General features: G+C 43.7%; 1 protein-coding gene across 1 annotated transcript in view; it reads left to right on the plus strand.

The window, feature by feature from the left end:
• The window catches only part of ZHX2 (zinc fingers and homeoboxes 2), a 259,482-nt gene that overhangs the window by 109,629 nt on the left and 124,308 nt on the right, over positions 1 to 25,545 (plus strand). Inside the window, exon 2 of the mRNA XM_069220686.1 lies at positions 6,325 to 6,438. The gene's annotated coding sequence lies outside the window, so the exon portion shown is untranslated. The remainder of the gene's footprint in view (positions 1 to 6,324; positions 6,439 to 25,545) is intronic.

Below are 25,545 nucleotides of genomic sequence, written 5' to 3' on the forward strand. Positions count from 1 at the left end.
AAGCCAGTGGTAAGACAGGTGGGCATCCAAAGGCCCCCCTCATTCCACTTCCAGTGGTGGGGGTCCCCTTTGAAAGAGTGGGTGTGGACATAGTTGGTCCACTAGAACCTCCCACAGCCTCAGGAAATATGTATATCCTGGTAGTAGTGGATCATGCTACCAGGTATCCTGAAGCTATTCCCCTTAGGTCGACTACTGCCCCTGCAGTAGCCAAGGCCCTCATTGGTATCTTTACCAGAGTGGGTTTCCCTAAGGAGGTGGTGTCTGACAGAGGTACCAACTTCATGTCAGCATACCTGAAACATATGTGGAATGAGTGTGGAGTGACTTATAAATTCACTACACCTTACCATCCACAAACTAATGGCTTGGTTGAGAGATTCAACAAGACATTAAAAGGCATGATCATGGGGCTCCCAGAAAAACTCAAAAGGAGATGGGATGTCCTCTTGCCATGTCTGCTTTTCGCTTACAGAGAGGTGCCACAGAAGGGAGTAGGATTCTCACCCTTTGAACTTCTGTTTGGTCATCCTGTAAGGGGACCACTTGCTCTTGTTAAAGAAGGCTGGGAGAGACCTCTCCATGAGCCTAAACAAGACATAGTGGACTATGTACTTGGCCTTCGCTCTAGAATGGCAGAGTACATGGAAAAGGCAACCAAAAACCTTGAGGCCAGCCAACAGCTCCAGAAGTTTTGGTATGACCAAAAGGCTGCACTGGTTGAGTTCCAACCAGGGCAGAAAGTCTGGGTTCTGGAGCCTGTGGCTCCCAGGGCACTCCAGGACAAATGGAGTGGCCCTTACCCAGTGCTAGAAAGGAAGAGTCAGGTCACCTACCTGGTGGACCTGGGCACAAGCAGGAGCCCCAAGAGGGTGATCCATGTGAACCGCCTTAAGCTCTTCCATGACAGGGCTGATGTGAATCTGTTGATGGTAACAGATGAGGATCAGGAGGCAGAGAGTGAACCTCTCCCTGATCTTCTGTCATCAGACCCACAAGATGGCACAGTAGATGGAGTGATCTACTCAGACACCCTCTCTGGCCAACAGCAAGCTGATTGTAGGAGAGTCCTACAACAGTTTCCTGAACTCTTCTCCTTAACCCCTGGTCAGACACACCTGTGTACCCATGATGTGGACACAGGAGACAGCATGCCTGTCAAAAACAAAATCTTTAGACAGTCTGACCATGTTAAGGAAAGCATCAAGGTGGAAGTCCACAAGATGCTGGAATTGGGAGTAATTGAGCGCTCTGACAGCCCCTGGGCTAGCCCAGTGGTCTTAGTCCCCAAACCTCACACCAAAGATGGAAAGAAAGAGATGAGGTTTTGTGTGGACTACAGAGGGCTCAATTCTGTCACCAAGACAGATGCTCATCCAATTCCAAGAGCTGATGAGCTCATAGACAAATTAGGTGCTGCCAAATTCTTAAGTACCTTTGACTTGACAGCAGGGTACTGGCAAATAAAAATGGCACCTGGAGCAAAAGAGAAAACAGCATTCTCCACACCTGATGGGCATTATCAGTTTACTGTTATGCCCTTTGGTTTAAAGAATGCCCCTGCCACCTTCCAAAGGTTGGTGAATCAAGTCCTTGCTGGCTTGGAGTCCTTTAGCACAGCTTATCTTGATGATATTGCTGTCTTTAGCTCCACCTGGCAGGATCACCTGGTCCACCTGAAGAAGGTTTTGAAGGCTCTGCAATCTGCAGGCCTCTCTATCAAGGCATCCAAATGCCAGATAGGGCAGGGAACTGTGGTTTACTTGGGCCACCTTGTAGGTGGAGGCCAAGTTCAGCCACTCCAACCCAAGATCCAGACTATTCTGGACTGGGTAGCTCCAAAAACCCAGACTCAAGTCAGGGCATTCCTTGGCTTGACTGGGTATTACAGGAGGTTTGTGAAGGGATATGGATCCATTGTGACAGCCCTCACTGAACTCACCTCCAAGAAAATGCCCAAGAAAGTGAACTGGACTGTGGAATGCCAACAGGCCTTTGACACCCTGAAACAAGCAATGTGCTCAGCACCAGTTCTAAAAGCTCCAGATTATTCTAAGCAGTTCATTGTGCAGACTGATGCCTCTGAACATGGGATAGGGGCAGTTTTGTCCCAAACAAATGATGATGGCCTTGACCAGCCTGTTGCTTTCATTAGCAGGAGGTTACTCCCCAGGGAGCAGCGTTGGAGTGCCATTGAGAGGGAGGCCTTTGCTGTGGTTTGGTCCCTGAAGAAGCTGAGACCATACCTCTTTGGGACTCACTTCCTAGTTCAGACTGACCACAGACCTCTCAAATGGCTGATGCAAATGAAAGGTGAAAATCCTAAACTGTTGAGGTGGTCCATCTCCCTACAGGGAATGGACTTTATAGTGGAACACAGACCTGGGACTGCCCATGCCAATGCAGATGGCCTTTCCAGGTTCTTCCACTTAGAAAATGAAGACTCTCTTGGGAAAGGTTAGTCTCATCCTCTTTCGTTTGGGGGGGGGTTGTGTAAGGAAATGCCTCCTTGGCATGGTTGCCCCCTGACTTTTTGCCTTTGCTGATGCTATGTTTACAATTGAAAGTGTGCTGAGGCCTGCTAACCAGGCCCCAGCACCAGTGTTCTTTCCCTAACCTGTACTTTTGTATCCACAATTGGCAGACCCTGGCATCCAGATAAGTCCCTTGTAACTGGTACTTCTAGTACCAAGGGCCCTGATGCCAAGGAAGGTCTCTAAGGGCTGCAGCATGTCTTATGCCACCCTGGAGACCTCTCACTCAGCACAGACACACTGCTTGCCAGCTTGTGTGTGCTAGTGGGGACAAAACGAGTAAGTCGACATGGCACTCCCCTCAGGGTGCCATGCCAGCCTCTCACTGCCTATGCAGTATAGGTAAGACACCCCTCTAGCAGGCCTTACAGCCCTAAGGCAGGGTGCACTATACCATAGGTGAGGGTGCCAGTGCATGAGCATGGTACCCCTACAGTGTCTAAACAAAACCTTAGACATTGTAAGTGCAGGGTAGCCATAAGAGTATATGGTCTGGGAGTCTGTCAAACACGAACTCCACAGCACCATAATGGCTACACTGAAAACTGGGAAGTTTGGTATCAAACTTCTCAGCACAATAAATGCACACTGATGCCAGTGTACATTTTATTGCAAAATACACCCCAGAGGGCACCTTAGAGGTGCCCCCTGAAACTTAACCGACTGTCTGTGTAGGCTGACTAGTTCCAGCAGCCTGCCACACCAGAGACATGTTGCTGGCCCCATGGGGAGAGTGCCTTTGTCACTCTGAGGCCAGTAACAAAGCCTGCACTGGGTGGAGATGCTAACACCTCCCCCAGGCAGGAGCTGTGACACCTGGCGGTGAGCCTCAAAGGCTCACCCCTTTGTCACAGCCCAGCAGGGCACTCCAGCTTAGTGGAGTTGCCCGCCCCCTCCGGCCACGGCCCCCACTTTTGGCGGCAAGGCTGGAGGGAACAAAGAAAGCAACAAGGAGGAGTCACTGGCCAGTCAGGACAGCCCCTAAGGTGTCCTGAGCTGAGGTGACTCTGACTTTTAGAAATCCTCCATCTTGCAGATGGAGGATTCCCCCAATAGGGTTAGGATTGTGACCCCCTCCCCTTGGGAGGAGGCACAAAGAGGGTGTACCCACCCTCAGGGCTAGTAGCCATTGGCTACTAACCCCCCAGACCTAAACACGCCCTTAAATTTAGTATTTAAGGGCTACCCTGAACCCTAGAAAATTAGATTCCTGCAACTACAAGAAGAAGGACTGCCTAGCTGAAAACCCCTGCAGAGGAAGACCAGAAGACGACAACTGCCTTGGCTCCAGAAACTCACCGGCCTGTCTCCTGCCTTCCAAAGATCCTGCTCCAGCGACGCCTTCCAAAGGGACCAGCGACCTCGACATCCTCTGAGGACTGCCCCTGCTTCGAAAAGACAAGAAACTCCCGAGGACAGCGGACCTGCTCCAAGAAAGGCTGCAACTTTGTTTCCAGCAGCTTTGAAAGAACCCTGCAAGCTCCCCGCAAGAAGCGTGAGACTTGCAACACTGCACCCGGCGACCCCGACTCGGCTGGTGGAGATCCAACACCTCAGGAGGGACCCCAGGACTACTCTGATACTGCGAGTACCAAAACCTGTCCCCCCTGAGCCCCCACAGCGCCGCCTGCAGAGGGAATCCCGAGGCTTCCCCTGACCGCGACTCTTTGAATCCTAAGTCCCGACACCTGGGAGAGACCCTGCACCCGCAGCCCCCAGGACCTGAAGGACCGGACTTTCACTGGAGAAGTGACCCCCAGGAGTCCCTCTCCCTTGTCCAAGTGGAGGTTTCCCCGAGGAACCCCCCCCTTGCCTGCCTGCAGCGCTGAAGAGATCCCGAGATCTCTCATAGACTAACATTGCGAACCCGACACTTGTTTCTACACTGCACCCGGCCGCCCCCGTGCTGCTGAGGGTGCAATTTCTGTGTGGGCTTGTGTCCCCCCCGGTGCCCTACAAAACCCCCCTGGTCTGCCCTCCGAAGACGCGGGTACTTACCTGCAAGCAGACCGGAACCGGGGCACCCCCTTCTCTCCATTCTAGCCTATGTGTTTTGGGCACCACTTTGAACTCTGCGCCTGACCGGCCCTGAGCTGCTGGTGTGGTGACTTTGGGGTTGCTCTGAACCCCCAACGGTGGGCTACCTTGGACCAAGAACTGAACCCTGTAAGTGTCTTACTTACCTGGTAAAACTAACAAAAACTTACCTCCCCTAGGAACTGTGAAAATTGCACTAAGTGTCCACTTTTAAAACAGCTATTTGTCAATAACTTGAAAAGTATACATGCAATTTTTATGATTTAAAGTTCCTAAAGTACTTACCTGCAATACCTTTCGAATGAGATATTACATGTAGAATTTGAACCTGTGGTTCTTAAAATAAACTAAGAAAAGAGATTTTTCTATACAAAAACCTATTGGCTGGATTTGTCTCGGAGTGTGTGTACCTCATTTATTGTCTATGTGTATGTACAACAAATGCTTAACACTACTCCTTGGATAAGCCTACTGCTCGACCACACTACCACAAAAATAGAGCATTAGTATTATCTCTTTTTACCACTATTTTACCTCTAAGGGGAACCCTTGGACTCTGTGCATGCTATTCCTTACTTTGAAATAGCACATACAGAGCCAACTTCCTACAATTGGTAATTAGAAACAAACATTGGCAAAGCCAATAGGTCTTGGCTATCTAATGTGATGGGTGCAGAACTGTTGTCTGTCAATGTTTTGTCTGTGAAATATTGTTTAAAAAATAAGTAATACAAAAAACATTTAAAAATACTGAAGAGAAAGCAAACACATTGGGTTCCGTGATTTCAATCTTTGTTGACTTATTTGTCAAACACTTTTCATTCGGCAAACTGAAGAGAATTAAAAAAAACAAAAGTAGTGTCAGAATGTAAATGGAAACACTTGCCAAAGGCCTAATTTACCCTCCACAGGATTCAACCACTTGATCTTCTGTAATACCCATGGGAGCAGATGTATGGGCCTCCATGAGAAGCGTCATGCTAAGTATACATACCTTCTGCTTCAGAAGCCAGCTCTTTGAGTGTTGTAGATGACCCCCCACCCCCCAAGTTAGTGTGGTGGATCCACCACGCCATGAAAATTTCTGTCAAAGCTTGCGCTTTTGTGCAATATGTTGAGTGCAGGAGATAAAGCAAAACCAACCATTAAGTCCTCAGATTCTAGAAGCCCTCTATAGTGTATACAGTCTTCCTGATTCTACTAACTTGCAGAGATAATCTGCGAATATCAGGCCCTTAGCTTTTGGGGAAAAGCCACCGCCATCACTGTGTGGCTCAGGTAACCATACATGATATTAAGGTGCAAGTGCTGCACACCACCCCAGATGGTAGATTGTGCACGTGTGGCTGCACACCGACGTTGGTTCTGCTGAGGTTTTACTTTTACTATTGAATGTAACACTTTTTGTTTTTGTTTGGTGAATGATTTCTTCTTATGCGTTTCCTCATTCATGCTTTAAGAGTTGCATGCTTGTCAGCATATTGGATCAATTTAGGCTAAGGATTTTAGTTGTTCTATAGACTTATATGTTTCAATATAATGAAACACTACTTTAATTCTTTTTTATGCTTCGTACTTCAAAGAGTAACAAAAAAAAAAGTATTTGGTCTATATGAGGTAGTAATCATTGAGTAGCTGTGTTTTACTCGGTTGATAGGACTGTAATTTTTATTATTACCACGGTAAATTTATTTATCAAAATGTAAACTTGTTAACGGCCTCATTGTTTGTGACCTTTCTATTTTTTTATCAGGATATCCTCCATCAAAGCCTGCATTTTTCCTCTGTGGTCTAATGGGTAATGCATCAGAAAAGAAAACTCAGCCATTCTCGCCAGAATCGTCTGCATGCATTCTGTGATCTTGAGGCAAGTTCAATACCTATACTTCCTGATTGTGCTGTAATGTTAGTTCTTGTTTCTTCCTGTGTTAATTGCCTTAAATCATTGCACCAGTATTAGTGGATAGAGCTCAAATGGCCTCCATCTGTACGCGAGTGACTGCCACGATATTGCAGTTTTATAGGTTCACTTGAATAGTCAATCAATCAGAGTTTATAGAGCGCAGCTACTCACTCGTTAGGGTCTCAAGGCGTTGGGGGAGGGGGGGCTTTAAAATGTACCGGGGGAGGATTAGAAAAGCCATGTCTTCAGTTCCTTCATGAAGCTGGGAGGGAGGTGGTTTGCCTGATGTGGATGGGGTAGGGTGTTCCAGGTGGTGGCGGCGATGGAGAGCTGGGCTGAGCGTAGGGTCGTGTGGGGTATGTGGAAGTTGAGTCGCTGGTAAATATTAGTTTAGTTAAGCAAAAATGCACACATGATTTATTTGGCAGAATTTTGAAAGATTAGGGAAAATGCACCATGATTTGCATTTTACCCATCAAGGAGTACGTAGTAAAAATGGCTAAAATAAGATATAATCAAAATAGTGTCTTGGGTACTGGCTGGAGATTGTCAGGCCCTTGTAGCAGGAAGACATGAACTTGGCTAGAACCCCAGGAAGCATCAGTGTTGATTAGATACGACTGCAGACAGATGGGTCCTGCCGATGAGGGTGCACAGTTTGAAGAACATGTGAACCGAACAAAAGGGGAAAAAACTTGATCGCAATTTTGTCTTTCTCCCCATGCTCCCACAGAATGGCCTAAAAGTTTCGCACATTCAAAATGCCTTTCCTTCGTTTCATAGGGCCCTCCCAGATCAGGTCAAAATGTACCCAGCAGACACATCCAGGAAATTCTTAGAAAATCATTTCCGTCTGCATTTATCAAAGTTTATTTTTTTGGGCTATCTTAGTGTGTGTATGTATGTATGTGTGTGTGTGTGTGTGTATATGTGTATGTGTGTATGTGTGTGTATATATATATATATATATATATATATATATATATATATATATATAGTCACATATTTATTTTGGTTTGTGGCAATAAATGAAGTGGTGACTAAAGAAAATGTGAAGTTATTTTTTATTGCCTGTTTTTTAGCACATTAGGCAGCCAATTATAACAAAATAATACACCCACACGAAAATATTAACATTATACTAAAAATACATGCAATCAGTTAAGGCAACCTCAACCCGTATTTTTCACACTCCATGCTGTCAGTCTGCTCAGCACTTGGCCAGGAATTCATGACTGGAATGACAGCATGGAGAGTATTCAAAAGAAGCCCAATGTTCCATATTATTCAATTTAAAAAAAAAAAAAAAAAAATGCGAACTTGAAATAAATTGTTTTCTGTCTGTATTGATTTGTAAAAATGAAAAACAAGGGAGCCTTATGTATAATTCTTTTCCACCTACACCCAATCCCCTATCTCGTGCAGAACACGTAATACCAGCGGATCTAATTGCCACTAGAAACTAAAACGTATTACATGACTTCAGAATTCCATTGCTCAGCCTGGCACGATTATGTGTGAGTAAACTATCACGACAAGGAATACAATGCATGTGTCGGTCGACAATAAATAAGAAGATGTGATTCAAGGTCCGGAACTGAATTCTCTCACTTTCTAACCACGTTTACCTTTGTGATAATATTAGAAGCAGGAACACCAGAGAAGATACAATCTAAAAATGTGAGCTAAAGGAAGTAGACGTGCTGTAGGGAGAGCAGCTGTTAGAGTTCTGGTCGGCTAAGGCCATCTTACATTAATGAGATAACCTTCCAGAATCGGTGTAATGACCTGGTGGTGCTATCATTCTGAGGTACAGTATCATAAGTAAAGGATTTGTTAGTGAATGGTTATCATAAGTATAGGATTGATTAGTGAATGATTCACATCAGCTTTTTGGAACTAAATGCAATTTTCCTTAATACTAAATGAATTGCCCTTCAATAAGAAAGATGGCCTACGTTTACCCGGATAAACCCACACCTATATTTTACCTTATTGGCAAGGAGTAATGTCGATTCCTTGTAACCTGGCCATAAATATCTTGTAGTGGTTGATTGTTCACAAGATTCCACAGTGCAGGTCTACCTACAAGGAATCGATGGGGAAGTGGACACGAACAGGCTATGATTGTGGTCTGCACAACAACAATCCAAACTGATGTTCTTAACTTCATTCCCACAAGAAATCAACAATTTTAGCACTAGAGATCAATCCACATTATGGCTTAGCTTTATTGCATTGTTGGTTGTGAAAGGGAAAGGGCTCCTTCTCCATAGGGATGCTCTGTTAGGAATTGTGTTAGCCAAGATCTTTTGATTTTACTAAATGTATTTGCGTTTATACTTACTTATAAGGGCTGTCAGCCAACCCCCTTCATCCATTGGTCTGTTATTGTCATTCACATTTTTCTTCTGCCCACTACAGCATACAGCAGTGGGCAACGAGTCAGCCCACTTCAGCCACTGGTTAACTTCATTGCGAGTGACGATATTCTGCTCTTTCACAACAACACATCAACACTCTGCGATACTCTTCGCCACTCTTCGCCACTCTCCTCTACCCAACTAACGTTTAGCCATGTTGAACAGCAGCCACACTGGTGTACAACATGGCTAAAACACACTGAGAAAGCAAATAGCTCTTGCATAGGTGGGACCTATTGGCTTTGCCAATGCTTGTCATTATAGGGATTTAATGGGAATGGCAGTCCAGCCTTTGTTTGGAGGATGGGACTGGGTATACTGCTTTTAAAAGGAGGAGCCTCTCAAATCGACAACTAGGCCTACATTTGCAAGCTTGGTTGTCTATGGAGCTACAGAGTTCAGCTGTTTCACACTACCAGGAGGCTTCATACATCAGTGGTGCTTTGAGCCCAATAGTGATGAGGTAATCCCACATCCCTGTCATCCCCATCCTAGAACAGTGATCTCATTAGATAGAGAAGAGCCCCATATATCTGCAGGTGGAGAGCAGGAGGTCCATTGTCCTGAATACTATATCAATAAGGGATCTGGATGCCAGGATTTTTTATTCAGCCATTTCTTAAAGCGGGTTAAGCAAAAACGTATACTCGTCATGGGAAGTTGGGGATCAAGGTGGTGAAACGGTTGAACTCGTACAGCAGATGTAGTAGATTGTTCACCAGGATTGTGTTTGCATTAGCCTTGCGAGCAAGTGAGAAAGCAACCCCGTAATGCTAGTAATTCTAGCATATCCTTTTGCCGTAGGAGTCCAAAAATGTGACCCCTTTTTTCATATGGGAGGAAGTAGCAGTCAGCACCACAACATAATGACCTTCACAACATGACTTTGTTATGTTATGTTATTGAGACTTGTATAGCGCCAGCTACCCGGAGGTCTCGTAACGCTGATCAGTTTGAAAAGTTTAGAACATACTGGAGGAATCTCAAACTTCCCTGGAGAGGGGGAACTTAGAAGAATTTAGAATAGCCAGGTTTTAATGGCCTTCCTAAATTCTGTCTCCTGATTCATCATGCGAATATTCGTGGGTAGGGAGTTCCAAAGTCTGGCTCCCTGGTACTTCAGGGATCTTCTTCCCCATGATGTTCTCTTTACTTTGGGTACCACTACCAGGGCTTTAGAGGCCGATCTCAAAACTCTTGTGGGTGTATATAGTGAAATTAATGATTTTAGATAATGAGGATCCTTTTTATATAGAGCTCTGTGGAAGAAGCAAAGAGCCTTAAACTTTATCCTTTTTTCCACTGGAAGCCAGTGCATTTCAGTCAGCTTTTTTAGCTGATGTGTTCCTAGGCAGATTAAAGAGCAGACGTGCTGCAGCACTTTGTACCACCTGTAGTTTGTTAACCACATAACCTGGAGATCCCAAAAAGAGGCTGTTTCCATAATCTAATCTGGATAAAATCTGGGCTTGTACGGCCAGTCTTTTGGCCAATGGCGGAAGCAGACCAATAATCTTCCTTAGTAGTTTAAGAATCCCAAAACAGGTGGCTGACGTTCTCTTGGCTTGATGTTCCATGGTGAGTCTGGGATCCAACCAAACTCCCAAGGCTTTAATCTGAGCTTTAGGGGGGGTGGGTAAGTAATCAAATGTATTACTGGTCCTATATTTTTAGCAGGGTTGGCCAGTTTTCCTAAAAACATAATTTCTGTCTTTTCTTCGTTGAGTTGCAGCCTGCTTTCTGTCATCCATGCAGTAATCGCTTGGAGACAGGCAGGCAAGGCCGAGTTGTCCGCCTCCTTATTGGGGGAGAAGGAAACCACCAGCTGTGTGTCGTCCGCATATGACACCAGGGATACCCCAAAGGGTTCTATGACTTCTGCTAGTGGAGACATGTAAATGTTGAACAGAGTGGGACTCAAAGATGAGTTTCAACTGGGCTGAGAAAAAAAGAACGATCCAGGACTTGAAAGGTTCTATTTTGTAAGAACGAGCTTAACCATTTAAGCGCCCTTCCTTTAATCCCACTATTTCCCATTCTTTGAATGAGTAGATCATGATTGACCGTATCAACTTTGTTCCACAATATTCCAATGTGTTGTTTTATGTAACTTGTATATGTAATTTCTGTTTGAGTAGCACAAGATAAACATGAATATGAAAAGAGATGCACAGAGTATGATGATCAAATGCGTGGTAATACCCGTGGAGTGAAAACCAGAGGCTTGAGTCAAACGCTACTTAAGCTGGAGGATGGTGACAATAAAAAGTACAAAGACAAAAAGGGGGAATGACCCCACATAGTGCTTCGTTGACAACAAGAAAAGTAGGTTTCGAAACATCACAAATGAGTGCAAAAACATAAATAGTAAACGGGCACAATCGGTAGGGACCATAGTCTGACTCTAGTAATAAATAGTAGGACCAGGAAACTATTTATTAAAACAGCATTTAGACATACGGTGTCCCATCCTGTCGCTAGATGGTGCAGCATTTGTAAGTTGAAAGAGGGAGAAAGCCAAATTTAGGAGCACCTGATTTGGAATTGGGGAGCAGATTTACCCTTCACAATGTATCAAGTCAGCCTTTGCTGTTGGACTGTTGGATCTTTGGTGGCAAGTTTTTTTTTTTTAACATTACGAAATGCAATTTGTGATTTTAAAGTAGTAAATAATAACCAAAATATTTTTCTCAGACTTGAAGATCGACTAACTTGACAGTGGGGCTGCAAGTAGATTATGTTCAAATCTGGTTTGGTGGAAATCTGAAATAGTACAGCGGCGGAAGTTCCTCCAGAAAGAACTTGAGAATAAAAATTGGGAGTTCGAGAGAATAGTTGTAGCTTTGTAGAAGAAAATGTTTAACTCCAAGTGATAGACTTCATGGCAAGATTAGCAAAGGGTAGATGGAGGCACTGAGGTGGGTAGTGATTGGAGATAGATGACTTGTATGGAGAGTAGACTTAATAGATGCACACAAGTTTTGGATGCAGCGTTGGCATTTAATAGGCAAATGTAATGTTTTAGCATCAAAATAATTTTTCAAACGTAGGTTATAGAAAATGTAGATATATATCATGTATACTAAGTGGAAAGGGGTAAGAAAATACTGGAAAGTCCATTTTGAAGGGTTATGTGGACTCCAGTGTAATTGCAGTAGTTGGTGCACTGCATCTACAAAAGTGAAATCTTTAATGAAACCTGCGTAATAATCAGCAGCTTTTTTGCCTTTGCATCATAATTTAGGTATTGTGGCTGAACACCCCATTACGTGAAAGATTTGTATGAATTGCAAGAAGTAAACAATTATTTTTTCTGATGTTGTATAAAAGCATTCTCTTCTAAAATTAATCCAAGACATGTAGAATATCAAATACCCACAAAAAGGCAAATTTAAATTTGAGGAATGATGTTCCTCAATGCAAAATGAATAACTGGGATATTATGAGGTTTGGAACTAAACTCATTTATTTCGAAGAGGTGAAAAATAAAATAGGTCACACTCGTGCTGGTAATATATGGCAAACGTGTTTTCCAATAGTAATGATGCAAGAGTCAACAACCGAATAAATCACGGGTGTTGCATACAGTATAGAAGGTCAACCACGACAAACAGGAATTTAGTGCTTTCGTGCTTCTGCTCGTGCAGTAAGATTTAATGAGGCAGAAGATAATCCACAAACTAGGCCAAATCCTGCACCAGTGACTTAAAGAATGGCTGAGAAATACTGATAGGCACCATGCCCTGAATGAGTCTGCCTTCAGTCACGTTTGCACAAAACAGTCCTGTAGTAAAAGCAAAGAACAGAAGGCTGGCTGGTGCAACTCTAATGTAGTTGATGTGCACAGGTGAAAATTTAGACTAGGACTATGCTGTGCGAGTAGCGTTTTTTATGTATACATGTATTTATATACTGGCGCCTGGTTCTCGACATAGCATGAACCTATAAACAAAGCCAGCAAATGCGATCAGTTGAACTGCTGTACGAATCCATCATTAGAGCGACCATGATGACTCTTACAAGATTGGATTGCTGAAGTGCTGCCATATGGTATTACATCACTGAAAAACAGTCGCTCCTAATCATCCATCACATACGTGTCCACAATTCTCCCAAGTCCCAGCGGGAGAACGTGTCTCAGTGCGGCTGCAGAACAAGGTGGTGAAGTTGGAGAAGGGTGCCATGGTTATGTGAACAGCTTTACCCTGAACACACTTTCTTTAGGCATGTACAATAGGGGCATGAAGACTGCAGCATCATGCATTAGCCAAGAAGGGCCTTTTGTTGCCTTGACTCCTTGGATTGAGTTGAGGACAGTGTGGAGGAGCTAAAATTAGCATGTAATAGCGCCCCTTAAATCAAGATTGGTGGGAGCCCTGCAGGGCTGAGTTGATTGCTGATGATTTAACTACTTAACTGGTTAGTGTTAGCAACCTAAACATTGCGTATCCCCAGTAAAAATTAGAACAGAGCAAGCTTCGGAGTAACTGAAACCATCAACCCAATTAGATAGTACTAAAGAAAATAATTTAAAAAAAATCACTAGCTAAGAGCAAAAAGTCATCCTTCCTCATAAATGGGTTATTATGTTATGCTCTATCATTTGGCTTCAAGGACCTTATTCTTCTGTATTACGTAAATTTGGGATTACATTCAATCTGAATAATCCTCTGGTACAAAAGACTTAATGTCCAGAATAAGATGTTTCAGAGGCAGAAGAGTTGCTTTTCCATTTTTTTAAACTCAGTTAGCCAACAGTTCTCTTACAGGATATACATTTTGTATTTAATGCATGGATTAGCCTAAGCAAAAACAGTTCATGCCTAATTTATTGGGTCTGCTTCAGGGCTAGCCAAAGTAGCCTACAAGGTTCCTTTGTATAGAAACAGTATCATAACCCCCTGCCAGTGGTGTGATGTCGCTAGCCTTGTATTCTGTGCTAGTTTGATTGTTAGGCCATGTAGTGTAACATCATTGTGAAGCATGTATTTAAGAGTCCAGGTATGGTAAGAGTTTAGTAATTAGTGATTACATTTTGCTTGCATTCCTGATCCTTGTTTTCAAATCCGTTGTTGAACGCCTTGTTACTTAAGCAATTTATCATTGCACACATCGCCTCCTTTTAGTGTCCTACACCTCAGTGCCAAAAATCCACTTGCCCTTTCTATGTATGACCATGCACCATCTGCGTACCTCTGCACTCAAATACAATAACCCTTAACTCAATGGATAACACCTCCAGTCTCACCACCAAAAGCTATTTTTTCCAAGCAGAATTAACTGTTGACTCAGGTTGGATTCCCTTGTATCTGCTTGAATGTTTTGTATTGTTTGTTGGCTACTGATAATCTTGCACCAAGCTTTATGGTTCTTGCTTTTTTGTTGTAATTTCCTTGGATACCATTATCTTATACTTCATTGCATCTTCTATTGTTGAAGCAAAGGAATACCGCTACACCAGCTTTTTGGGAGGTGAGAAAGCGCCATATTTTGCTCAGATGTCTTTGATGCAAAAATAGTTTAGAAATGTTAAATATAAACATGTCATGTCAGACGTAGTATGACATTGGGGTTGAAGCATCAAAATCTTATGGTTGAAAATCTGAGTGACAAAAAAAATTCTCATTATTGCGAGCGACAAGAAGCAGTGCACATTTTGTGCCTTACGTTTAGCACATTTTGAAACCTTAAAATGAAAGTGATTTTACTAACAGCTTCATTTTGTATTTATATGGGTTTTATTCCAGTTTCTGGCCCATTTTATCAAAGTTTTTCCTTTTTTGGTCACAAAGTGATACTGTATACTAATTTACTGACCTAATTGGATGTTTGCTAGTAAGCCAAGAAATTTGGAGCCAGATATACAAAGCAATTTTGCTATTGGAAACCCTTTGAATCGCAAGGCAGAAATTAGGCCATTTCATATGTACAAAACTGATTTTGTAAGTCATAAAATCCTTTGCCACTCATTAAATTGGTTTTACGAGTCATCTCTAATTGCAATATGGATGCGATGACAAAACGACATGCCTTCCAAATTCTAAAATGGTATGCAGGGTATCAGTGGTTTGCCACAGCAGTTCCAGTTGCACACAAATGAATATCAAAAGGAGGTGGTAACTGATTAAAGTTTTCCCCTTTGGAAAAACACAAGCGGAAGTTGGACTGTTTCCCCTGAGGCTGCCACGACAAACTGTTTGTTCCCAACACCTTGCAGAATGAGTTTCTATATGGAACTCCAGTGATTTGAAAAAGTTTCTCATTTGGGAATGCAAACACAACACCCCCCAGCCCTGTTTGTATCCAGTCACATGGGTCACAAATTGTAACCTGCTTAATTAATATTCATTAGGCAGGCCAATCTGTGACCCCTTACAACTGGTGATATTGCAAAGCAACCTAATTGTAAATAGATCGCTTCATAAAATCTAATATTGGTTGCCAAATGTCAGCACTCTTTGTGACCAGAGTGATAGTACTGTGTAAGATGCAGGAATTTGAATATATGAAACCTGAGGTCTGACTTGGCACTGAACTAAAGATTAGGGATTCCGGGAAATCATTTTTAGATCGAGCTTAAGCGTTCAACCTCGTGTATACTTTTAGTATACTTCTTATGGCTTAAAGCGATTTCATTTGTTGGTTGCAGTGTCCTTTAAAAAAATTTCACTAGTGGTCAGTTCTGCCTTTTTCTCCCTCCTTTTTCGGTTTCGGCGCAGTGACCAACAACTATTATTCCACTTCGGTTTCTTTATCTGTTGCTGTGACGGACTACTTTGGCATTTCTTTGTTGCTGCCTTTTCACTGTGGGTGTTTTAGGCTGGTAGCTGCCTGCGTTTTAGTGCAGCATTCCGGTTCTCCCACCTCCTCCCATGTTGCTTGACATTTGTTTTGGCATTATTCTAGTGCTGTCCTCGTCTACATTAGCTCAACCATTAAATCTTTAATAAAAGGTAGCTCCTAGGCTTTGTTTTTTTTAAATATTATTTTACCACTGCCCGGTGTCTGATTGTTATTTCAGTACAGCCCAGCGCACGGGTGGATTTAATCTTGAATTTTTGTGTGTGTGTGTAACATTAAAATAAGCTTAATTTACAAAAGAAACACGCGATCTTAAACGTTTAGCTCAATGCTCAGGAAGGCCACAATTGCCCTTTCTTGTAGAATGTGGCTAAACCTAGAGGCAATGATGTGAAACTTTCAGAGCCTCCCATCTGGACATCCACACACAAGGCATTGCTTATCTTCTTTACTGGGGCCATAAATCTTCTCAGGCTGCTCTGCTATTGTTAACTTCATTAGAGCTTAGTTGAAATGCGAGGCAAGAACGCTTACAAAATACTTTTCAAAACTTATTTTCCAATTTCTGTTCAGATGTTTATACAACTTGAGGTAGTGCAGTCATCTTCTCGTCCCTCCTCAAAGGCTTGTGATTTCTGATGTCAGTAGCTGCCAGTGACCACCAAAACATGGCAGGAAGAAATTAAATTATGAGGCAGGGTTGACCAGTTTTTACTGTGTACTGCCACCTCTCCTCTTAGCATGTCACAGTCGAAGGGCCAATCTGCAATCATTTCAGACCATCATTGAGGAAACTAGACTTCCTCTGAAATGGCAGATACTTGATATGCACTGCTTACTCTCATGTTGCATAGCATCTGAAAGGGGGTAGCATTTCTGAATTTCCAACAGTCATGAAAGAAAATTAGCTACCTCTAGCAGAACAGACTTTTAACTTGAAAAGTGACCTCTCCACTCTGCATATCACCGGAGAAAGGCTGACATTATTTCACCGTTTCAAACCGCAGCAGGGGAATCTGACCCCAAGCGCCATCATCTCCTTTTTCCACATAACACCCAAGAAAAGCTGGCATTTCAAACTATCATTGAGTTTACCTGAGACATTCAGATGAACAGCCTTTTAGCAGGCACTGGCATCCCGCCTCTGCGCAGCACCTTATCCTGTCAAAGTCACGGAGGTACCTTCCTTTCCAAAGTCAGTGACGCCATTTAACACACAGTACAACTCTCTTCTCCTGGCAGCTTCAGAGAAGAGATGGCATTACATCATATAAACAGTCATGCAGTAGCTGAGGTTCCTTTAGCAGAGCAGCTTTTAGAAAAAGATCTCCTCGTGCTTTCTGAATTTCATCGAAGCTTAACTGACGAGCAGCTCAGTGGGCACTGGGCAGGCAAATAACATCAGCTCCTGTGTGGTCACTGTCAGTCTGACTGTGTCTGAACAATAATAACAACAATAATAATGTAGTTCTTGCGACCGCAGAAATGTTCAGTGTGTGGAACCGGATAAATGTTATTACAATCAGTCAATGTGGTGCAAATAAAAATATACAACAAAAGTGGGGAATCATGTCCTCGAACTCCGAAGGATACACAGCTGAGATTGCCCTCCTGGTATTGGAAAGCTTAACCTGCAGAGCTACATCTCCCTTACTGGAAACAAGAAGCTCGCAGTGTTTGCCCACTCAGGTATAACACATAGAATAACACAACCTAGCATAACATAACTCCGCATAACACAACCTAGCATAACATAACTCAACATAACACAGCATAACAACATAACATAAGACAGTATAGCATAACATAGCACAATATAACATAGCATAACATAAGACAACATAGCCTATAATAATGTAACACAGCATAGCATAACATAAAACATACCATAACATAAGACAACATAGCATAACATACAACATAACACAACACAGCCTAGCATAACCCAACATAAGACAGCATAGTCTATAATAACATAACACAACATAGCATAACAGAAGACAACATAGCCACATAATTCCACGCTACACCACACACATTCACTCCAGTCCAAACAAAACACATGGGTAAAAAATGGTAATTTACAATTCCAATAGCTTTAACTCTAGCAAATGATGCAATCTAGCTGATGCTCTAGCAATGGTTGCATTGCAAATGCTTGTTTTTCCTTTTGTGCCTCTCATTCGCGCTCATGCTTATGGCACAGTGAATTGACTCACTTATGTCAACTGTTTTACCTTTAATTTTCAATTTATGTGACAAGAAAAGTCCAGCTAGGAATTTACAATGCCAATAGCTCTAACTTGAGCAGACACAAGCACGATCCATTTCATGCAAATGCTTGTTTCAATATGCCTCCTGTTTTAAACATTTTATGTCTATAGTTATCAACTGAATAAAGTGCACACAAACTCCTCAGTGTCTTGGCAAGAGGTTTTCTATTAGAAATAGAGGTTTACAATCACCATTGCACTATTTCTGTTTTCATATCTAAAACACTACTATTCCGATTGTTTGATTTATCTAGAGAATGAGTTAATCTGCTTAAATATAGATTTGAAATATGCAAATCAGATTAATATACATTTCCTTTAGATTTTTCTGTTATTTTGTATTAAGGAGAAACATTGCTCTTCTGCTCATATCAGTGGCGTAGTTTTTTGATAAGAGGTGTGGCCAATTTTCAATGGAGTAGCACATAGCTGCCGAGTGCATCCAGACCACCAAAATCTACATTGAACATGAGAATTGGGGAAGCCTTGGAAAGCATCAGGGACTACACTTGGTGGTAGAGAACAGCTGAACAGCGGATAGCTGTTCTGTCAGCTTGCGAAAATGATGAAATACACCAGCATTGGAGTAACACAGGAGTTTATGCAAGATGGCAGCAAGCCCTCCAGAGAGTGGGGAAGGACCAGCAAGACGGCAGAAGGCCTGGCGGTGTTCAACCCTACTGGATAGTGCACTATTTTGGAGGAGTGGGGGGGAGGGGGAAGGGGAGCAAGCCTGACTCCAAGATGACAGAATGAGAGACTAAGCAGTTGACTGTGACTAAGAGATGTCCAAGTGGGCTTGGGAAGCAGTCATCTGGAAGAGAGGAGGTGACAACTGGAACCCGCTGCCTAAAAACCAACAGGCGGAAGGACATCCCTAGAAAGTGGTTAGTAAACAGAAGGAGGAAGGTGTTAACTATGAGAAACGGAGAGTTCGATGGCATCTGTCGCTGTAGATACACATGTTCTGCAATAGCTCGCCATCTGGTGTTGGGTCGGAGTGTTACAAGTTGTTTTTCTTCGAAGAAGTGTTTTCGAGTCACGGGACCGAGTGACTCCTCCTTCTGTGCTCATTGCGCATGGGCGTCGACTCCATCTTCGATTGTTTTCTTTCCGCCATCGGGTTCGGACGTGTTCCTGTCGCTCCGAGTTTCGGAACGGAAAGATAGCTGAAAACGGAAGATTTTCGACGGTATCGTTGCGATCCGGTTCGAGATAAACCCACACGACGACGCATTGAACATCGAAGCGCTTCGGTGCCCTTCGGGGTAGATTTCGGCACACCGTCGGGGCCTAGTCGGCCCGACCGCGTGGAGAACAACGCCGATGGAACGGACCCCGTTTCGATTCTGCCCTGAATGCCACAACAAATATCCTTATACGGACCAACACTCGGTCTGTAACCTGTGCCTGTCACCCGAGCACAGCGAAGAATCCTGTGAGGCCTGTCGGGCGTTCCGGTCCCGAAAAACTCTGCGCGACCGTCAAGCGAGAAGACTGCAGATGGCGTCCACGCCAAAGGAGCATCGACAGTTCGAGACAGAAGAGGAACAGGAGGAATCCTTTTCCATCCAGGATTCAGACTCCGACGAACTCGACAATACAAAAACTGTGAGTAAGACGTCGAGATCAGAACTTAAAAAAGGCAAAAAGGCCCAGGGGACGCCACTGCCAACCGGCCATGGCTCAACCCAAATTACCGGTGACCAACAATCGGCACCGAAAAAGGCCCATTCAGTGTCGAGATCGTCCGACTCCGGTCGAGACACCGGCACGCAGCCTCCTCGGGACCGAGAGAGTGCTAAAGAGAAGCATCGACACCGAGAGTTCGGTGTCGACACGGATCGACGCCGAGACAGTGGCGCCGAAGACCATAGAGGCCAAGATTTTTCGGCACAAAAGAAGAGGAAGGTTACCTCGGAGCCGAAAAGACAAACAACAGGGTTTTCGGAGCCGAAAAAAGCACCAACAGACCCAGTTTCAGGCTCCTATACTGAAGAGCATTCTATGTCTTCACAAATGAAAAAACACAGATTCGAACAGGAACTGCAATCCACTGAAGTGGATCACACGCAAAAGCGTATCTTTATTCAGCAGGGGACAGGGAAGATCAGTACCCTTCCACCTGTCAAAAGAAAGAGAACACTTCAGTTTATAGCACTAGAGGCTCCTCAGCAACAAACAGCAAAGAAGGTAACACCTCCTCCCTCGCCTCCACCTGTAACTCCGGCTTCGCCAACTTACACCCCGTCACATTCGCCAGCTCACACCGCCATGAGCCACGATGACCAAGATCAAGACGCGTGGGACTTGTACGATGCACCAGTGTCTGATAACAGCCCAGACACATACCCAACTAGGCCATCACCACCTGAGGACAGCACAGCCTATTCACAAGTGGTGGCTAGAGCAGCACAGTTCCATAATGTGGAACTACACTCTGAACAAGTAGAGGATGACTTTTTATTTAACACCCTCTCCTCCACCCACAGCTCCTACCAAAGCCTGCCTATGCTCCCAGGCATGCTACGCCATGCAAAGGAGATCTTCAAGGAACCAGTTAAAAGTAGGGCAGTAACGCCTAGAGTGGACAAAAAGTATAAGGCGCCTCCTACGGACCCTGTATTCATCACCTCTCAGCTGCCACCAGACTCTGTGGTGGTAGGGGCTGCCAGAAAACGGGCAAATTCACACACTTCTGGGGATGCACCTCCCCCAGATAAAGAAAGCAGAAAGTTCGATGCAGCCGGGAAGAGGGTCGCTGTCCAAGCAGCAAACCAGTGGCGCATCGCAAACTCACAAGCGCTGCTAGCGCGATACGACAGAGCCCACTGGGATGAGATGCAGCATCTCATTGAACATCTCCCAAAAGATCTACAAAAAAGAGCAAAACAGGTTGTTGAGGAGGGTCAAAACATTTCCAACAATCAAATACGCTCCTCTATGGATGCAGCAGACACAGCCGCAAGGACCATTAATACGTCGGTTACCATCCGTAGGCACGCATGGCTCAGAACGTCTGGATTCAAGCCAGAAATTCAGCAGGCAGTACTTAACATGCCAGTAAACGAAAAACTTCTGTTCGGTCCGGAGGTCGACACAGCCATAGAAAAGCTCAAAAAGGACACTGACACTGCCAAGGCCATGGGCGCACTCTACTCCCCGCAGAGCAGAGGATCTTATACCACCTTCCGCAAAACACCTTTTAGAGGAGGGTTTCGGGGTCAGGCCACACAAGCTAGTACCTCACAGTCCGCACCGTCCACCTACCAGGGACAGTACAGGGGAGGCTTTCGGGGCCAGTATAGAGGAGGGCAATTCCCTAGGAATAGAGGAAGATTTCAAAGCCCCAAAACCACTACCAACAAGCAGTGACTCACACGTCACTCACCCCCCCCCCCCTCCCCCCACAACACCAGTGGGGGGAAGGATAAGTCAATATTACGAAGCATGGGAGGAAATAACTACAGACACATGGGTCCTAGCAATTATCCAACATGGTTATTGCATAGAATTCCTGCAATTCCCTCCAGACATACCACCAAAATCACAAAATTTATCAAAACACCATTCACAGCTTCTAGAGATAGAAGTTCAAGCACTACTGCAAAAAAATGCAATAGAATTAGTACCAAGCACACAAATAAACACAGGAGTTTATTCACTGTACTTTTTGATACCAAAAAAGGACAAAACACTGAGACCAATTCTAGACCTCAGAGTAGTAAACACATTCATCAAATCAGACCACTTTCACATGGTCACACTACAAGAAGTGTTACCATTGCTCAAAAAACACAACTACATGACAACCCTAGACCTCAAAGACGCATATTTCCATATACCAATACATCAATCACACAGAAAATATCTAAGGTTTGTATTCAAAGGAATACATTACCGATTCAAAGTATTGCCTTTTGGTTTAACAACCGCTCCAAGAGTATTCACAAAATGCCTAGCAGTAGTCGCTGCACACATCAGAAGGCAGCAAATACATGTATTCCCGTATCTAGACGACTGGCTAATCAAAACCACTTCGCTCACACAATGCTCAAACCACACAAATCAAGTCATACAAACCCTCTACAAACTAGGGTTCACCGTCAACTTTGCAAAATCCAACATTCAGCCAAGCAAAGTACAGCAATATCTAGGAGCCATAATAGACACGACAAAAGGAGTAGCAACGCCAACTCCACAAAGAATTCACAATTTCAACAGAGTCATTCAACACATGTCTCCAAATCAGACAATACAAGCAAGAACAATACTACAGCTCCTAGGCATGATGTCCTCATGCATAGCCATTGTCCCAAACGCAAGACTGCACATGAGGCCCTTACAACAGTGCCTAGCCTCACAGTGGTCTCAAGGTCACCTTCTAGATCTGGTGTTAATAGACCGCCAAACTTACCTCTCGCTTCTATGGTGGAACAGTATAAATTTAAACAAAGGGCGGCCTTTCCAAGACCCAGTGCCACAGTACGTAATAACAACAGATGCTTCCATGACAGGGTGGGGAGCACATCTCAATCAACACAACATAAGAGGACAATGGAACATACATCAAACAAAACTGCATATAAATCATCTAGAATTATTAGCAGTTTTTCAAGCACTAAAAGCTTTCCAACCAATCATAATCCACAAATACATCCTTGTCAAAACAGACAACATGACAACGATGTATTATCTAAACAAACAAGGAGGAACACATTCAACGCAGTTAAGCTTATTAGCTCAAAACATATGGAAGTGGGCAATCCACCATCAAATTCGTCTAATAGCACAGTTTATTCCAGGGATCCAGAATCAACTGGCAGACAATCTCTCTCGAGATCACCAGCAAGTCCACGAATGGGAAATCCACCCACAAATTCTAAACACCTACTTCACACTCTGGGGAACACCTCAAATAGACTTATTTGCAACAAAAGAGAACGCAAAATGCCAAAACTTCGCGTCCAGATACCCACACAAGCAATCCCAAGGCAATGCCCTATGGATGAACTGGTCAGGAATATTTGCTTACGCTTTTCCTCCTCTCCCTCTCCTTCCTTATCTAGTAAACAAATTGAGTCAAAACAAACTCAAACTCATTTTAATAGCACCAACGTGGGCAAGACAACCCTGGTACACAACACTGCTAGATCTCTCTGTAGTACCCCACATCAAACTGCCCAACAAACCAGATCTGTTAACGCAACGCAACACAACCAACAGATCAGACACCCAGATCCAGCATCGCTGAATCTAGCAATCTGGCTCCTGAAATCCTAGAATTCTGACACTTACAACTTAGCCAAGAGTGTATGGAAGTCATAAAGCAGGCCAGAAGGCCATCCACTAGACACTGCTACGCAAGTAAGTGGAAAAGATTTGTTTGTTACTGCCATCATAATCAGATACAACCACTACACGCAACTCCAAAACATATAGTAAATTACTTGCTCCATTTACAAAAAGCAAAGCTAGCCTTCTCTTCTATTAAAATACACCTTGCAGCAATATCTGCATACCTGCAGACTACCTATTCAACTTCCTTGTATAGGATACCAGTCATCAAAGCATTCATAGAAGGTCTTAAAAGAATTATACCACCAAGAACACCACCTGTTCCTTCATGGAACCTAAACGTGGTCCTAACAAGACTCATGGGCCCACCTTTCGAACCCATGCACTCTTGCGGAATAAAATTCCTAACCTGGAAAGTTGCCTTTCTCATCGCCATTACATCTCTAAGAAGAGTAAGTGAAATTCAAGCGTTCACAACACAAGAACCTTTTATACAAATACATAAAAATAAGGTCGTCCTACGACCTAATCCAAAATTTTTACCAAAAGTTATTTCACCGTTCCATCTAAATCAAACGGTAGAACTACCAGTTTTTTTCCCACAGCCAGATTCTGTGGCTGAAAGAACACTACATACATTAGATGTCAAAAGAGCATTAATGTACTACATTGACAGAACAAAGAACATCAGAAAGACTAAACAGCTATTTATTGCATTCCAAAAACCTCATGCAGGTAACCCAATATCAAAACAAGGTATAGCCAGATGGATAGTTAAATGCATCCAAATCTGCTACCTTAAAGCAAAAAGACAACTGCCCATTACTCCCAGGGCACATTCAACAAGGAAAAAAGGTGCTTCAATGGCCTTTTTAGGAAACATCCCAATGCATGAAATATGTAAGGCAGCCACATGGTCTACGCCTCACACATTCACCAAACACTACTGTATAGATGTGCTATCCGCACAACAAGCTACAGTAGGTCAAGCTGTATTAAGAACTCTATTTCAGACAACTTCTACTCCTACAGGCTAAACCACCGCTTATGGGGAAATAACTGCTTACTAGTCTATGCAGAACATGTGTATCTACAGCGACAGATGCCATCGAACTGAAAATGTCACTTACCCAGTGTACATCTGTTCGTGGCATCAGTCGCTGAGATTCACATGTGCCCACCCACCTCCCCGGGAGCCTGTAGCAGTTCAGAAGTTACCTTCAATTTTGTACATTTGTATATATATTATTTAAACCTTTAATAGGTACATACTTACACATTTCATTGCGCGGGCACTATTACTATAGTACAACTCCTACCTCACCCTCTGCGGGGAAAACAATCGAAGATGGAGTCGACGCCCATGCGCAATGAGCACAGAAGGAGGAGTCACTCGGTCCCGTGACTCGAAAACACTTCTTCGAAGAAAAACAACTTGTAACACTCCGACCCAACACCAGATGGCGAGCTATTGCAGAACATGTGAATCTCAGCGACTGATGCCACGAACAGATGTACACTGGGTAAGTGACATTTTCATTATGCATCAAGTATACGGAAGAAGGTAATCCAGGTTGGAGGACGGAACCAGTTGCCAGGCCAAGCGAACAATGCTGCAAATACCAGAAAGGAGGATTAGAGTAGTAACCTCAAAGAATGGAAAAGGCTGGGTTGCAGGGAAAATAAATAAACAGTAATGCTCCTTAAGGCGCCATTGGCCTCAGAACAGGGCCAAGGTATCTTGGAAATGGCCACATGCTGACTAACCTGGCTCAATAAGATACTCACTGCGGAGGTGGGGAATATCACAGCCCACCAGAATGTGACAGATTGGCATGAACTAAAGCTGAAGGTAAGGGGACTAAGGGATGGGGCACACAAATTCCTATGACACCACCAAATTAACAAAGGAGGGGGCTATAAAAACAGATTCAGGAGGCCTCAGAGCAGATCATAGTGCTAGAGAAAAAAGAACATTCATAGGGGCAACTTAACAGGGGACTTGGCTTGAACAAAAAGGTGGAAAACAAATAGCGGAGCATGCAAGCCCCTACCTTGTGATTGGGAAAAGCAGGTATGTATTATGTTTGGTTATCAAGAGAGGCAAAAAGGGGGGGTGACCTACTAAAATGAGTTGTAAGTACTCTTAGCAAACATAGATTGAGCAGTTTGGCCCCTGGACAACATAGTGAACAGAATAGACATTGCTCAGCAAGACCTCTAAAAATGGGAGGGCCTTTCAGAGTGAAAAGTGCTGGGAACTGCAACTCAAATTC

The sequence above is a fragment of the Pleurodeles waltl genome, chromosome 2_2 (genome assembly GCF_031143425.1).
Source record: "Pleurodeles waltl isolate 20211129_DDA chromosome 2_2, aPleWal1.hap1.20221129, whole genome shotgun sequence".
Lineage (NCBI taxonomy): Eukaryota > Metazoa > Chordata > Amphibia > Caudata > Salamandridae > Pleurodeles > Pleurodeles waltl.